The following is a 16766-nucleotide window of genomic DNA, read 5'->3' on the forward strand; positions in this document are numbered from 1 at the left end:
TCAGAGATGGTTACCCCCACAAAATAGAAATCCCAACAAATCATTGTCTTTATATAAAATAACGTGAATGGTAAGTGAAATAGCAGCCTCAATATAGGTGAGAGACTGTAGTAACATGTAAGCTAACAGACTTAAGGTTCACTGTCAAAGTCAATTTTACAGTTGTTAGATAATATTATTTTAAATTGATATGTTTTTGTCTTAATTGTTAATTGTCTTAAATGCATTTTGTCTTTAGTGGTCATTGTCTTAAATATAAAGTTTTGTCTTAAAATGTTTTTGCCTCAATTTATTTTTGTCTTAAATATAAAGTTTTGTCTAAAAATAATTTTGTCTTAATTTGTTTTTGTCTTAGATATAAAGTTTTCTCTTAAAATATTTTTGTCTGAAATTGTTTTTATCTTGAATATAAAATTTTGTCTTAAAATATTTTTGTCTCAAATTGTTTTTGTCTTATATTTAAAATTTCGCCTTAGACTGCTTTTGTCTTAAATATAAAATTTTGTCTTCAAATATTTTTCTCTCAAATGGTTCTTGTCTTAAATTTTATATTTAAGGCAATATAATTGATATTAAATTTTAATGCAAAATAACTAAAATAAAATGTGACTTTTTAAAACAAAAGAATTATTTTGTCTTAAAAGAATGTCTTAAAAATGTTGAGTTGAGACAGAAAAAGAAACCACTATAACTACGGGTTTTTTTTTCAAACAATGGCTTCGTCATAAATAGGGTGAGAACAAAATCCAAAAAGGCCAACACAGTAGCTTTAATTTTCATGATAAATGGCATCATCATCGTTAACTCACTTATGATGAGAGCAACAACCACAAGGGCCGACACAGTAGCTTTCATTTTCATGAGAAATGGCGTCATCGTCCTTACACTTATGGCCTCTTATATATGAATCTTCTACACGTGATTTCATGATGAGTTGTACTAGCAGATGAAATCATTCATGCATCCATACAATATAATACTCATACAGAGGGATCGTGAGGGAGAAGGGTAGAGCAGAAATTGATATGAGATATTGAACAATGTGTATATTATAGAAAGAAAGAAAGAAAAAAAATACATATTTTAACATTTATGAGGCTAAAGATAGCCTATGGAATAGATTGCTTTTTCATCTGCTTGATGTATTTGACCCTTTTTCTGTGAAGCTTCATAATGAATCCTCCTAGCTTCTCGACAAATCCCTCACCTAAATAGATTAACCCAAGAGCTAGTTGCGAGCATATCTGCATAACTTTCCTTGTTGTCTTTGAAGGCCTCACATTCTAAAATGAAATTCTTTTATGTTTCCACTTTTCCAAAAGAACTAAAAATGTATATTCTTTCCTTCCACACTTCTTTTGTCCTTTTCCAACACTGTGTTTCACGACGGAGTTGATGAGAATTAGTCCTTAACTGAGCAATAAGAATTTTGGCTCGCCAAGAGATATTGACCTCTAAGTATGCTTTTGGTTGATGAATATAAATGGGATTTGTTAGGGCGTAAATGTACCTTAGGCTGAGAAAGGTAGGATCTAGGGCCAACATCAAACCACGCTTAACCTGGTAGCTAGCCCTACCAGGTCGGGAGAGGGCTCTCTCCGGGTCAATCTCAGCAAAATATAATCAGTAAATGCTTGAGATGACTGATATAACTACTGATATTAGGGTAGGTATGTGTGTAAGAGAGTTTGATTGAATAAAATAACATTTTTTCTGGCTCAAATAGAAAATCAGATTTTGGGTGCAGGGAACAAGGCTCAGTTTTGCAGAGATCTCAATGGGGCAAGGTAGGCAACTGATTTTGGCACTTCAAATCGAATGAGGTGGAGGAATTAGATAGGTGAGGAGTTGAAGAGGGCAAGAGAAACCATGGATCCTCTCCAAACAATTGAAAACATCAAGAAACTAAAGCAAACCTCAACTAGAGCACTGCAATTTCAATGGATTCTACTTACACTCTTGTTTGATTTAGTTAGGAAGAAACAAGATAGATAATGTCATACATAACACATAAAAAAGTAAAAAGGAAAGAACTGTACCAAAACAAAATGCCACAGGTATCCAAAAGAGTGTTGCAAACCCTGGTCTCAATTCCTTAGCCAAAATGTTGATATGAGTGTACAATGAAGCTCTTTGCTTTCTCAAGAGTCCAACCATGCTAATAACTGAAAAAGTACATAATATAGACAAACCATAGCTCATCCTAACCTCTAGGGGTTGAGCTCACATGTTTAGGATCCGTTTCAACTAATTCTAAACTGAGAACTAGAAATCAGGCAATAGAACATCATGCCTCTAAAAACAAGGGAACTGATTCATTCAGTTTCAAACAGCTTTTTAACAGATGAATCTACCGCCATAAGTGAAAATTTGACATATTTACATCATGATCCATCCATGTACATTGAATTACATCACAAATTTGACACTAAGAGGGTGAAAAAGTCAAACTGGGAAAAGATAGGCGAAAAACAGAGCATTCTTGGTCAAACAAGGCCAAATTTCCTCTATGTGCCGCACTTGATTCTCTATGCATAGCACCTGTTTGGAGCCACTTTTGAAGGCCTTCTTGGTGTCCAAATTCACTCCAAATGTGCTTGCTGGAAAGGTATACCTGTCTGCATTCCAACCCAAGTGGAATTTTTCAATTTGGCCTCCACTTTCCCCTCCAAAATTTCATTCTCCTAGCACTGCTTCCTGTGTGTCAAAATAGGGGCAGTGAGGTCATTTTTTGAGTGTTTTTGACCATTTTGAGGGCTCAAAACCTATCCAAATTTCTTTTCCATTGGTAGGAAAGTATATTTTTTCATTCCAAATCCAAAATTGCGGAGTTTTTTTCAGTTGGAGGCTCCCATCAAAAGCGAGCGCCAGGTGGCGCAATGCATAGAGCAGAAAATCCTGTTTTTTGTGCCAAAAATTACAAAAATGCAAAAAGTGCCCCAAATTCTTTGAAATTTGGGCTGAGTTTTCTTCATCAAGCATTGTGTTAGGCCAGGGAAGCCTTAGCCAATATCCAGTTCTTAATGCTCATTTTTCCTCCTTGATGCTCTCTTCAATTTTGCCTTCAAGCTCCTGATTCTAGCTTGGCACACCATATTCCTTGAAAAATAATGATATGCCATGTTTCTCAACATATTCTTCTCATTCATGGACTCTTCTAACCTCCTCTCCAAGTGGATATTGGCTCTTTCAGGCCATGACTCCCGATCGACATTAACCTCTTGCTCAAGTGAAGTGAACTCCACCCCCCTCCTTTGGGCAGCTTGGCGATTCTCCCGAATGTTTTGCAACTCCATAATCGCTTGTTGATCTTCAAGCTGCTTATTTCTTTGCTCCAGGTAATTTATTTTCCATTTATCCCTCTCTAAATTGAGGGACAAGGCATTGATGTCCGCCTGCTGCTCTTGGATGATTTCATTGAGATTTGTGCTTTGCGGGCCCACATCGGTATCATCACCCTCAATGACAATGAAATCAGTCTCCCACTCACCTGATGATCCTTCATCCTATAATAGCCTCTTGCCTTTGTCCTAAACCTATTGTGCTAATGATGGAAGCGAGACCCCTTCCACCCCAGGTGGAGATAATACTTGCTTAGCTGCTACGAACAACCGTCTAGTGCCCTTCTGATAAGTGATAAACATTGGCATACTATCGGTCCGTGTCTCATGACCCTCATGCTAATAAGAAGGTCCACCTATCTCATGTAAAGTCTCTGAAGGTCCCTGAGGAGTTGTGAAAAACTCACGAGAAATGAAGTCCTCCCAAGTGATGCCCTGTAAGCCAAGCTGATGGATGACCACAATTTTAATGAGAGCAAAATGATATATGCTGTTGAACTACTGTTGAGGAGGCTTGTGCTATACTAGGGTGGTAATATTCTCAATATTTCAGCACATGAAGTAGGGGAGGTTCATCATCCTCACCCTGGTAAAATGCATTTGCAGCCTCATATGATAAGCATATAAATGGGAAAACCGGCCCTCACAACTTAAATACTTCATTATCAATTTCAGCAAAGGAGCATAAGAATCATTGAGGTACTGGAAAGGAAACACTCTGCTGAGCTGTCTTGAATAACCAGGCTTGATGTATGGTTCATAGTGCTACCTGTCAATTTGCTGCCTCTTGTTCCATTTCTCTCCAAGGTTAGGAATATCGGTTGCTAGTGAAACAGATTCTAGTGTTAAAGTGAATGTGACACCAGGTAGAGTGGCTTGACCATCATGTAAATGAAGCACAAACAAACAAGCCAACTCTTGATGAAACTGAATTCTAGCAACTAGCTCACAAAATTCATAGCAGGACTGGTGTTGGAAACACGAGATGGCAAGAGGGCAGGCCTGGAACTCAGCAAGAGTGGTTGGTTCTTCTCGAATATGCTTGCCACCTCTATGAGGCCCCCTGGGTGCATGTACTTCTGTAGGTGAGTCACTGTGTGTCTCCTCTTCATAAGCATATGAGGGATCAACTTCCATCTTTGCTAGGCAGATGAGCTGTCTTAATGAGAAGTAGGTGATTTATGATGTTTTTTTACTTCTGCCACCAAGGGAAAAGTGATATGAGGGATTGTAGAGGGAGGGAAAAATGAGGGATTTAGGGATTGTTGGGACAGGGTTTAGTTAAGGGAACAAGGAATTAGAGAGTAATTTGAGAGCTTTTGGTATAGGACTAGGGTTTAGGAATTTGTATTTGGGATTTTGGGAAATGGGAATTGGGGTAGGAGTATTTGATGTTTTACGAATGTGTGAATTTAGGGAATAGGGAAATCAGGGGAAATGAGTGAGGGAGTGGAAAGGTGAGGGAATAATAAGATTGACTTGGCAGCCAAAACAATAGTTCAAACCTTAGGCAACAGTTTCCTTTGAGATATTTAAAGAGATAGGGTTTGATTTCTTTTTAAACAATCACCATAAGACAACCACCATAAATTTCATACAAAATTGTTTCACTAGCAGTGATAAAGGCTCAAACTACTTGCACAAATGAAGATCCAAATGTTTTGTTCAATTTGGAATGAGTTGTTGAAGATTTCGGGCTTGACGGCTCTATGCGCCACGCCTCAAACCCAACATGCCATGCCCTGTGTATGTACCGTGCTTGTTCAATTTAACACTGGAAATCGTGGCACAATGCTCCACGCCTGCTATGTGCGCCGCGCCACCTGCCCAGTGTGCCACGCCTCTATCTTGGGGCAAATTTTCATCGATTTCTCTTGCTTTCTCTAAAACACGGCTTTGCTTTGCTTCCAACTTTGTCTTTGAGTGCAAATGAGCTTTTCAATTTGAATAAATAACTTATATACATGGAGCCTTTAATTTTTATTTCATAAATACCCATTTTCATAATGTTCGGAATTTGACTTTATTTTTTAACTCTATTTTTGAGCTTTCTCACTTTATTTAAGCTTGTGATGAACTGAATGACCTATGTCTTGTTTGCTTTGCAGGGGGTTGGAGCTACTGAGGCTAGGAAAAGTGACCAGGGTTGCAGGTGAAGTAATTTACATATGAAGGGAATAAAAATTACATGAATTTGTACAATAAAATATAAAAATACATTATTTCTCCTCAAAATAGAGTTTTGAGGAAAAACACATCTCTGAACACTTGATTATGAAATTTATTGATGTTGGAACCTCCTAATGTTCCTGCTTGTTATTATTGGACTTTTTGAAACCCTTTTTGATGAAACCCTAATGAAACCCTAGACCTAAATGACAATAAAATCCTAGAAAAGACTTCTGCAATCTTTAAGACAAAAAGGTGACTGTATACAATTTTTGATGAATAAACATGAGCCAGCAGGTAAATGACATGAGGGAGACTGTAGGAGAAGCCACTACTGTCAGATGATCCATGCGCCTAATGGAATGCAGCTGACTAGGCGGGACACCTAATATGCAATGCAATAAGAGGATTTGATCTCGGACGGAGGGATGAAGATACCAACACTAACAGTATTAAACACTTCAATATAGTACTTTTTCTTTCTTTCGAAGTAAAAATTAGTCCTTAACTAAGGAATAAGAATTTTGGTCTGCTAAGAGAAATTGACCTCTACGTATGCTTTTGGTTGATGACTATAAATGGGATTAAACACTTCAATGTAATACTTTTTCTTTCTTCCGAACTAACTATAATATCGGTCGTGAAAAAATTCTTTGTTAATAGAAAACATGGGAGAGAACATAATGATTTTAAAAGCATTCTTCATAGAACACAAGGGAGAGAACACAATTGTTTTAAAGGAGCAGTGCCAAAAGGCCCCTACATTTAAGGGGTTTAGCAATCAATGTTCTCATGTTAAATGGATGGTTTCAACATTGCGTGTTGAATGTTTGAATTTGGGGAGAGAGCGTGGAATAGTTCATCTTTGGTGTTGAATTGACTTCAACCGATTAGAAAGCAAAACTTAAAGATATATACATAGAAATATATACAAACTAGGAAGTTAGTTCAGATGTAATGTAAGTGTATATGACTATGTGGGAAGGTATTAAATCTTTCCCATAAATTAATCACTGATTTTGCATTTAGCACAGACTCGAATATTTCGAAAAGTAAAGCACTTTCGATTGATCTAAATCCGTGTTTTCGCATTTAAGACAGACTTCGGAAGAAATGGGAAACATTTTTAAAATTCATCCCAAAGTAGATATTTTTTCAATATATATAGAGATATATAAAAGAGAGATGGTAGCATCTAAATAGGTAAAACAAGAAGGAATACTTTTTTTATATGTTAACAATACTATTAGTATTTTGGATGAATAATTTGACAGATAATATAGGCAGTTAATTAGAGTAAAAGAATTTTAAAATTTTGTTAGAGTTTATATATTGGTTATCTATTCATATACTTTTATGGTGTTTATAATTAAATTATTAATGAATATTGTTTATTTAAAATTCTAATAATTAATATTATAAACATAATCACAAACATATGTGGCATAATAATTTTGTTTTGTATTTTAATTAAATTTTGTTTATAAATACCATTTTAATTTTAATTTTAATGTTATTTAAAAGCTAAATATTTGTAATTTTAAATAATTAAATTTAAAATATATTAAAAAATATTTGATTATTTAAATTTAACTAAATCATTTATGTAAAAGAAAAACAAAAATATTAAAAAAACTATCAAAATTATTTATACGTTAATTTAAAATTTACATTGCAAAATACTTCACTCATAAATCAATGAATCATTACTCTGTACACATCTTTTAAATTTAAATACTATAAAATCTATATTATGTTAGTGTTCATAACATTATGATAGAAATCAATATAATAATCAAGCAACAATACAACAGTGATGTACACCATGATTTACCTTCGAAAACTTCAACTCGAAAAACTAGTCAACTATAGATCTACTATTGTCATTGGCTAAAACACAGTTAGGCCAATAACTTGATCTTCCATGGTTCAACTTTGGCTAATTACAATGGAGAATACTCAAGCCCTTTAAGAGCTTTAACTGCATGTCATACCATGAGTCACCAATACCAAATTCCCAAAATAATAATTGTTAATGCAATTGTTGACAGAACCTCAACTCCACCATTGGGTCATGTTTCTCTAACAATCCCCCTCTTAAACTTGAATTTGTTATTTCCTTCACCAAATTTTGCCAAACTAGCCAAGTGAGACAACAACGCTCACCTCTAGGCCTAACCCCCATCAATGTCAAGGAATTTTAGAACCTCACATGTTGTCCTAGATAAGCATGCCTCATCATGCTCCCCTACATCACCTAGGTCTACATCCAGACTTTACCAGTGACTTACCAAAGGTACACATGCCTTATCAAGTCTTAAAGTCATATGCCCATTTACAAGAAAAAATTTCAACTCCTGATGATGAACCACACTTGTTGGTTCGAAACGCGTCGACAAATGATTTTCCATGTGATTTTCGCCGAAAAATCTCTCTCTAAAGTAATTTTTTTTTTTTCATCTTGGCCTTAAGCCACCATTCACCACAGATGTAATTTTCCTCCATGCTCATTTCCACACCACACATAACCACTTCTTGCAATGATTTAGGAGAATTACACATGCCTTCTTAGGTCTTAAAGTCATATGCCCATTTAGAAGAAATTTTTTCAACTCCATTAATAATTTTTTTTTATCATCTTGGCCCTAAGCAACCATTCACCATACATGTAACTTTCTTTCATGCTCTTTTCCACACTACACATAACCACTACTTCCAAAACATTTCATTTCACCTTGTGAGATGAGAATCCATGACACAGTTCACCAAAAAATCTCATCATGTCCTAAAATATTTGTCACTTTAAATATTTTCATCTTGTAGTATTCCACATTCTCTGTGATGTTTAGACATTCATCCCATTTTTGCATAGTTTTTTCCTTCATCAAAATCTGCAATGGTTACAACATAGTGTCAAACACTCCAAAGGAATCAAGAAACACAGGAAAAAATCGTGTCTTATTTTTTTCCTAGCATTCCTCACAATACGATAATCCCATTAATTCGGTCTAGTTGTATATGTTTTTTTCTAGAAAATGCACTTGTTTAAATCTAACGATGGGCATATACATCCCAATCACATTAATGAGTCTATAGATTGGGAAATAAATGCGCCTTTCTTCTGCGTACCATCCTTTTCTAACACTTGGACCTCTACACATAACATTCATCTCAACGCTAATAGTTGTTTCTCTTATTCAATGATGGATGACACTGGGATTTTAAAATATTTTCAAACTTTGGAATTTTATATTTTAAATCCTTGCATTTATTATGTCAAAGATACTTTTACCAAATACCTTGCATTAATTATTTCTTACATGCTTACACAAGTATAGAGTAAGAAGGTAACATTAATGTTCGAAAGAGTAATAATGGAGGAGCATTTTATTTGGGATCTCACTTGGTATCATGGTTCAACTAAAGAAAAAGCTCCATTGATTTATCTATTATTGAGGTAGAATATGTTAATGTTGCATCTTGTTGTACACTCAACTTTTATGGATGATGCAAACATTGCAAGACATTCAATTCACTTGTCCTCAGCCTATACCTATTCTTTGTCGTAATACTAGTGCCGCAAGTATTTCGAAAAATCATGTCATGCACTAAAAAGGCAAGCATATTCCCATCAAATGTCACTTTATGAGAGAACGGGTGCTTGAAAAAAACTTCAAACTAGAGTATGTTCCTTCAAAATAACAATTTGCAAATATATTTACAAACTCACTTCCACGTGATTCCTTTGAATATCTTAGATAGAAAATAGGGGTGGTCTCTGCCTCCTCATTCTGTTAAATATTCTTACTGATCTTTCATTCTCAAGGGGAGTTGTGATTGTAAACTATTACAGTATACTTCATGTACACAGATCTAATGAAGGACAATCACGTATATATGCGAGTTGGTTCTAAAAACAACGCGACAATCTTAGGGAGAGATTTTGGTATATTTCAGTTAGTTGTTTTGTGGCCTTCCATTTCTGGTATTGGTTGGCTATAGTCTATTGATACTTAGATGCTACTCAGAAGTGATATTGGCTTATGATGGTTGTGAGTCATTGTTGTTGTTTTTGGCTTTACTAATTTCTTATTTGGATGTGATCAAACTTGACAGTGGATAAGTTGGTGTAGGTTTAGCTGGATCATTTTCTATATTTCTATCAGTGCATTATTGACATTATGACTTCTTGAAGTATTCCTTGTTACATAATGATACCCGTGATTGGTGATGCTTTTGGTGATGACTACATTTTGTTGAAGAAGTTTATTATGTTATGTTGCTTTAAGTTTCATAATGCTTATTTCTATGATGATGTCCTTGGTTGTCCTCTATGTTGGTGATACATGATGATAATACAGGATCCTATAATGATATATGATGGTTGTTGAAGAATCTCATGGTCTTGTTACCTGACTGCTAAGGTCTTTGATTTTCGGTCATAAATGTCATATCCATCTCTTGATGTCAAGGTCATGTAAATACCCATCATGTAATCATTGTAACACTTAGTCATGTTTAGACTATTAAGGTTAATTCATCCCATTATTTTGGGCATTTGATGTAATGTTGGATCAAATATGTAACACCATTGTGTTGGTTTATTGATGTAAGCATGAGTTCTTAGTGATAGGAACAATTATATTTAGTTGAGTTATAAAGTCATATAATTGCTAAAAAACCTTTCAGCAGATTAGATCTACCTTGATCCTCTCTACAAAAAGAGAAAGAATTCTTCATTCAGCATTGCTTAGCCCTTTTCCCTTGATGTCAAAGGGAAAGTGGAGCTTGGTGTTTGGAAAATAATGCTTGGAGGGAAGCTTGGTATGACCAAAAATGTGTTTACATGTATTTACAGGTGGTGGTAACAAAACACCAAAGTGGTTGCCATCAAGTCCAAAGGGGGGGATTGTTGACATTATGTGTAATGTGTTGTCCTTGATGGAAACCTACTTAAAGAAGAAGTAAACATGATGGTAGCAGGACGATTATATAGGCTGGTACAAATGCGATAGAGAGAATGGACAAAGGAATATCAGTTCAGAGATAGAAAGATGATATAGGTGAAGTTTAGGAAATTATATTTAGGTCCTGTGAAGTAAAGTCTCGTACATATGGTGGTATGGTAAAGAAAAGTCACGTATAGTTTCTGCACCATGGTATTGTTAATACCAGGGGTATTTTCCATGTTATTGACCCATAATAATGACCACGATAATGGATATTTGATCTCGTCAAAGAATACCATCGACATTACTAAGTCATTGGCCTAATGTATTTGCTAAGGACTAAGCTATATAAGGAGATGGAGATCCAAGTGCTAGATGTGCAAAAATTTTCTTATTTCTGTGAGAAATTTAATATGCAATAGGTTTGCACCAAGCAGTAGGGAAAAGAAACATATCTGTAAAATATGAAGTATGGTATCATATGTATTTTCTTGATATGCTTATTAAAATATCTAATTGTTATAGATTTGTGGTGTTAATGATACTCTAACATGAATATGAGATAGTAAGGGGTGTGCAGTATATTCTATCATTGTAGCGAAAGAATTAATTAGTGATTCCAGATCTTTATGTGGGTTTTCCTCTGAAAGATCATGTACATATGTAGATCTTTGTTAGCATAGTCACGTATATTTTTTGTAGTATGGTCAAAAATATACACATGTGCCTAATATGAAAGGTACATACATACACATGAGTTCTTTATAAGATTCAGATGCGTCTACTAAGGTTTTACAAGATGAGCAGATGATAATGGTTGATCTGTTCTATTATGTTTGTTGTTGTCTGTTGATGAAGTCCTTGTAATAATCTGTGTTTGATAGTACTATTTGGGCTAAATTGATTATGAATTAAAATTTGACTAAGTGATGATATTGTTGTCTAATAATCTATATTTGGTTCAATGATTTATGTTGGATTTAGTATCTTTTGGGGTCATTTATTCAGTAGCACGATTTCGTCATCAACGTTTTGAGATCCGTACATGGGTATTATTTAGGTTAAATGTGTACATATGCATATATGATAAATAATAGTAGCTTATACAATCTCATGCATATTTGATCACGATTTGCAGTGGTAGAAGTTGGTTTCTATGATGGGTAACAATGCTTGACTGGGTATATTGGTGAGTGGGTTTGCATTGGTATAATTTATTTTGAACTAATCAAGTTTTATTAGTTACATTAGAAGGTTTGATGATCGATTAATTCAGTAGTTGATTTCAGAATTGATTGAGAGTTGATCTAGTTTAAACATTCTGAAAAGTGATCCATAGAGAGGTGAGGATAATAGTATTCACAAAGGGGCTTGTAGCTCCCTTCTAGTAGGAGTTGGAAAATGAGAGAAGGTTTTAGCCTTCTACAGGTAGGAGCTTAGTTACTCGTTAAATTACGCGCTCGTACAAGATTGTAAAAAAAATATTTTTAATATAAGAAGAAGACATGGACAACAACAACGGTGGTTTTCTCCCACATTGGGTTTCCACCTAAAAATCCTAGTGTCCATATGGTTGTGTTAGTTTACATTCTATCTTCTTATTAACTTCTCATACTTACTGTTTAATTCATGAATAATAGAATAATAATGCATTGATTAATGTTGTATAGATGATCAAATTATCTAGATAGACTTGGGTTTCTGTAGTAACAATTGCGTACATACTCTAGTTGCATTACAATGGTCACATATAATAATAAAAATAAGAGGTTTAAATTGAAAGTGTGTAAAATATTGTTTCACCACCCTCTTAGTATTTTTCCTAACAACAATTTGCTAAAAACCTCAATGCATGTTTGCATTAATATGATGAATAGAGATGTATTACAATTGCTTTGCTCAACTGAGCAAAATTTGCAAGTGAATAACCTATCCCTTTGCTCACTGAGAAGCTCTGACCTAGAATTAGTCAATTTCCACCTCTACTTGAGTCGTTATTTCCTTGTGTGGTTCCTTGAGAAATTAGGCCCCTATTATTTAGGAATTTTTCCAAAACAGATTGCGTAATTCCCAAGGTTGATCATTTGATTGCATGCAACACATGTGCACTCAAGACTAGTCTACAACTAATGTTACGTTTCCTTGGAATCCCCACCACAGCTAGGGAACTCGAATTATTTGCATGCACTAGATATTTTGGGTTGATTGATCAGTTAACTAGATAATCACTAAGTTTGACTGAAGTCCCACTACACAAATGACCTTCCACTAGTTCCTCCAACAATTACAACTAGTTTAAGTGGAAACAACTTGAGATAAATGAATTTGATTGCTACAAATTAGCAATCACACATGTTTAACTAGAATCTAACTCCTCCAACTCGACTTTACTAAGCAAACTGGGTGACACAATCCATGTCACACAAGTTAATTGTATCAAAGTTGTCTCTTGATGTGGAAATTCAAAATTTTAATTCAATTAAGGAAAAATCAAATTGAAAATGTTTTTGCTACATTTCTCAACAATCCCTTAGGTGGATCTAATCCATGTTGTCGATTACAATTAAGAGTTACACCGCAACAATATGTTGATAACGACAACCCGCAAATAGAAGTAGCATTCAAAATAAATGAAACGGTTAAAAAACACATATTAAAACACAATCAATGGAGACCCTGAAAAGTACTCCAACTATGTTATTGTTTATCCATGTTCAGCAAAAGTTCCTCCATTTCTCCTCTCACGAGGAACACCTCTATTATCAACCTCCATCGCCCTAAATCCCATCAGTTTTTTTCAGTCTCCATCACTCCACTTCCTGTAGAACCCATCAATAGCATAAATACGGACCCATAATCCTTTACCTTTCCCTATTTTAAAAGTGCCTCGTATTGAAAATTTTAAGACAAAGTTAATTTTAAGACAAAAGATTTATTTATTCTGAAAAAATTGTCTTAAAATCATATAGTGGTGATGAACTAACAACATAAAAGTTGCCTCTAATTGTATCAATAAAGATCTAAGGGGTAGAAGACAAATTGATGTCTCGAAAATCTTGTGAGGAAAAATTGTCATGATTTTCAGAGTTGTCTACCCCCTCAAAATGAAGAGATGGAAAATTTGTTTTCTTTATATAAGATAGCATGAATGGTAAGTGAAATATCATCCTCGGTATAGGCAGGGGAAAATAGTAGCCTTAAGTTGGCGGACCTATGGCGTAGCGTCAGAGTCAATTTTGCAGTTGTTAGATAATATTGTCTTGAATTGATATGTTTTATGTTAATCATTAATTTTATTAAATGGGTTTCATCTTAAGTGGTCATTGTATTAAACATAAAGTTCTCTTCAAATATTTTTTTCTTCAATATAAAATTTTGTCTAAAATAATTTTGTCCTAAACTATTTTGTTCTTAAATATAGAATTTTGTCTTAAAATATTTTTGTCTCAAACCATTTTTATCTTATATATAAAATTTTGTCTTAAAATATTTTGTCTCAAACTATTTTTGTCTTAAGTTTAAAGTTTTGTTTTAAAATATTTTTGTCTCAAACTATTTTTGTCTTAAATTTTATTCGTATATATGGACTTTAGATGGAAGGAGTTTTTTTTACTTTTCTTTTTTCTTAACTGATGTGTAGACTGATTCTCAAGGGAATATGATGAGCATATGCTTCTTCTTAATGCTCATTGATGGTTTTAGTGTATTACAAAATTTATTATCTTGCATTGACTTGAAATAAATTAAAAAAATAGACTTGTGCCAAGCAGCTCCCCACCCACCAATTTCCCAGGGATTTGAGATTATTCCAATTCTAACAAGTTTCTCATTATTATTTATAACATTCATTTATATATAATAAAATTTTATTTTGAAAAATGGGCCATTACTTTTAATAAATTTTAAAAATAATATTCATGCCATGTGGCTACCACTCACAAATTTTCAGGGGTTTGTGTTTATTCGATTTCTAATAAGTTCCTCCATTTTAACATTATTTAAATTATAATAAGTTCCTCATTATTATTCATAACATTAATTTATCTAGGAAAATACTCCATCACTTCTAATAAATTAAAAAAAAAATTGCCTCCCACCCACCAATTTCCTAGGGATTTAAGATTATTCCAATTCTAATAAGTTCCTCCATGTTGAGATTATTCAGATTCTAATAATTCCCTCATTATTACTTAATGTTGATATTATTAAAATTCAAATAATTTCCTCATTATTATTTATGACATTCATTTATATAGAAGAAAATTTTATTTAGCAAAATGGTCCATTACTTTTAATAAATTTAAAAATTTATATTATTGCCACGTGGCTCTCCACCCACCAATTTCCTTGGAATTTGAGATTATTTTAATTCTAATAAGTTCCACCATGTTCAGATTATTACAATTCTAATAAGTTCCTCTTTATTATTTATATCATTCATTTATACATAAGAAAATTGTATTTAGCAAAATGGTTCCTTACTTTTAATTAATTAAAAAGTAGGTCATCATCATGTGGCTCCCCACCCACCAATTTCCTAGGGATTTAAGTTTATTCCATTCTAATATGTTCCTCCATGTTGAGATTATTCCAATTCCAATAAGTTCCTCATTATTATTTATAACATTGATTTATATATAAGCAAGTTTTATTTAGCAAAATGGTCCATTACTTTTAATAAATTTAATAAATTATATTTGTGCCATGTGGCTTTCCACAGACCAATTTCCTAGGGAATTAAGGTTATTCCAATTCTAATAATTTCATTTTGATATTACTCCAATTCTAATAAGTTCCTCCTTATTATTTATAACATTGATTTATATATAAGAAAATTGTATTCACACAAATGGTCGATTAGTTTTAATAAATTTAGAAAATTAGATTCGTGCCATGTGGCTTCCCACCCACCAATTTCCTAGGGATTTCAGATTATTCCAATTCTAATAGGTTCCTCCATGTTGAGATTATTCCAATTCTAATAAGTTCCTCCATGATAAGTTCCTCATTATTATTTATAACATTCATTTATATATAACGAAATATATAACATAGTATTTTTCTATTTCTTCACTACAGTGCAAATAAATTCCATAAATTCCATCCATTATAGTATTAAGATGTCCCTCAACGTGTTGGAAGATCATATGAGGAATATCATATCAAGCTCGAAGATTGTGGGCTACAAGTTGTAAATTATTTTAAAATGAAAAATTTGAAAGTAAATGTTTGCATCACAAAGATAAAACTGATAGAAAAATATAGCCCAAATATAAAATAATAAAATTACATGAAATGCTTAAAAATATTTTAATTTTGAACATTTATTGCATTTTATTTTACATATTAGTTGACATTAAAATATTTTACTTAATATGGAATTGAATTATTTTACTTATGAAATAAATTGTTTATATTATTAAGTTCCATGATAGCTTCCTCCATGATTAATAAATTATGGAAATTAAAAATTATGGTTGATGTTTTGAAATGCATTTTTATTTTTAAAAATTGAAATGCATTATATTGTAAATTTATTATAAGTAATATATATATATATATATATATATATATATATATATATATATATATTATCAATTTTTGAAATATATCATATATTAAAGAATTGTAAATTTATAGATTTAAAATTCCATCAATAATGTTTCACATGTTATATTTTTTTAAATTTAATATATTCAAATGAAATTATAGTAAATGAATTTATCAATTCACAAATGCTTATTCCGTTTAATTTTTATTTTATATGAATTTATTTTTGAAAAGTTCATTATCTATTACTCATTTGTTTTTAAGATTTTGCACTATATTTTGATTTTTTTTTCTTAGAAGAAAAATAAAATAATAATTTATAGGAATTATTAATCTAAGACTTGATATTCCTAGGGTATAATATTATTCATAGGGTTTATAATATCAATCTTTGGGATTAATATAAATCTATTGGGTATATAATCATGGTCAAGCATGGTATAACATCACATTGCGATAAATATTTTCTCAATATGAAAACCTACCAATGTCGCACTGTGACAAGCATTGTTTCAGTATGAAAATCAACCATGGTCAACCATGTTCCAATGTCACATTGTGACAAAGGTTATCTCAACCATAGTCAAACATGGTCAGTCATGGTCAGCCATGATCAACCATGGTCAACCATGGTCACATTTTGACAAAGACTCTCTCCTAGGCCAATGTCACATTGGCATAACCATGGTCATCCATGGCCAACCATGATCCAACATCACATTGTCACCCAAATTGTCTCAATATGGAGATCAACCAT

Source organism: Pinus tabuliformis, chromosome 8, assembly GCF_031772625.1.
Source record: "Pinus tabuliformis cultivar Carrire ecotype Pingquan chromosome 8, CPIR1, whole genome shotgun sequence".
NCBI lineage: Eukaryota > Viridiplantae > Streptophyta > Pinopsida > Pinales > Pinaceae > Pinus > Pinus tabuliformis.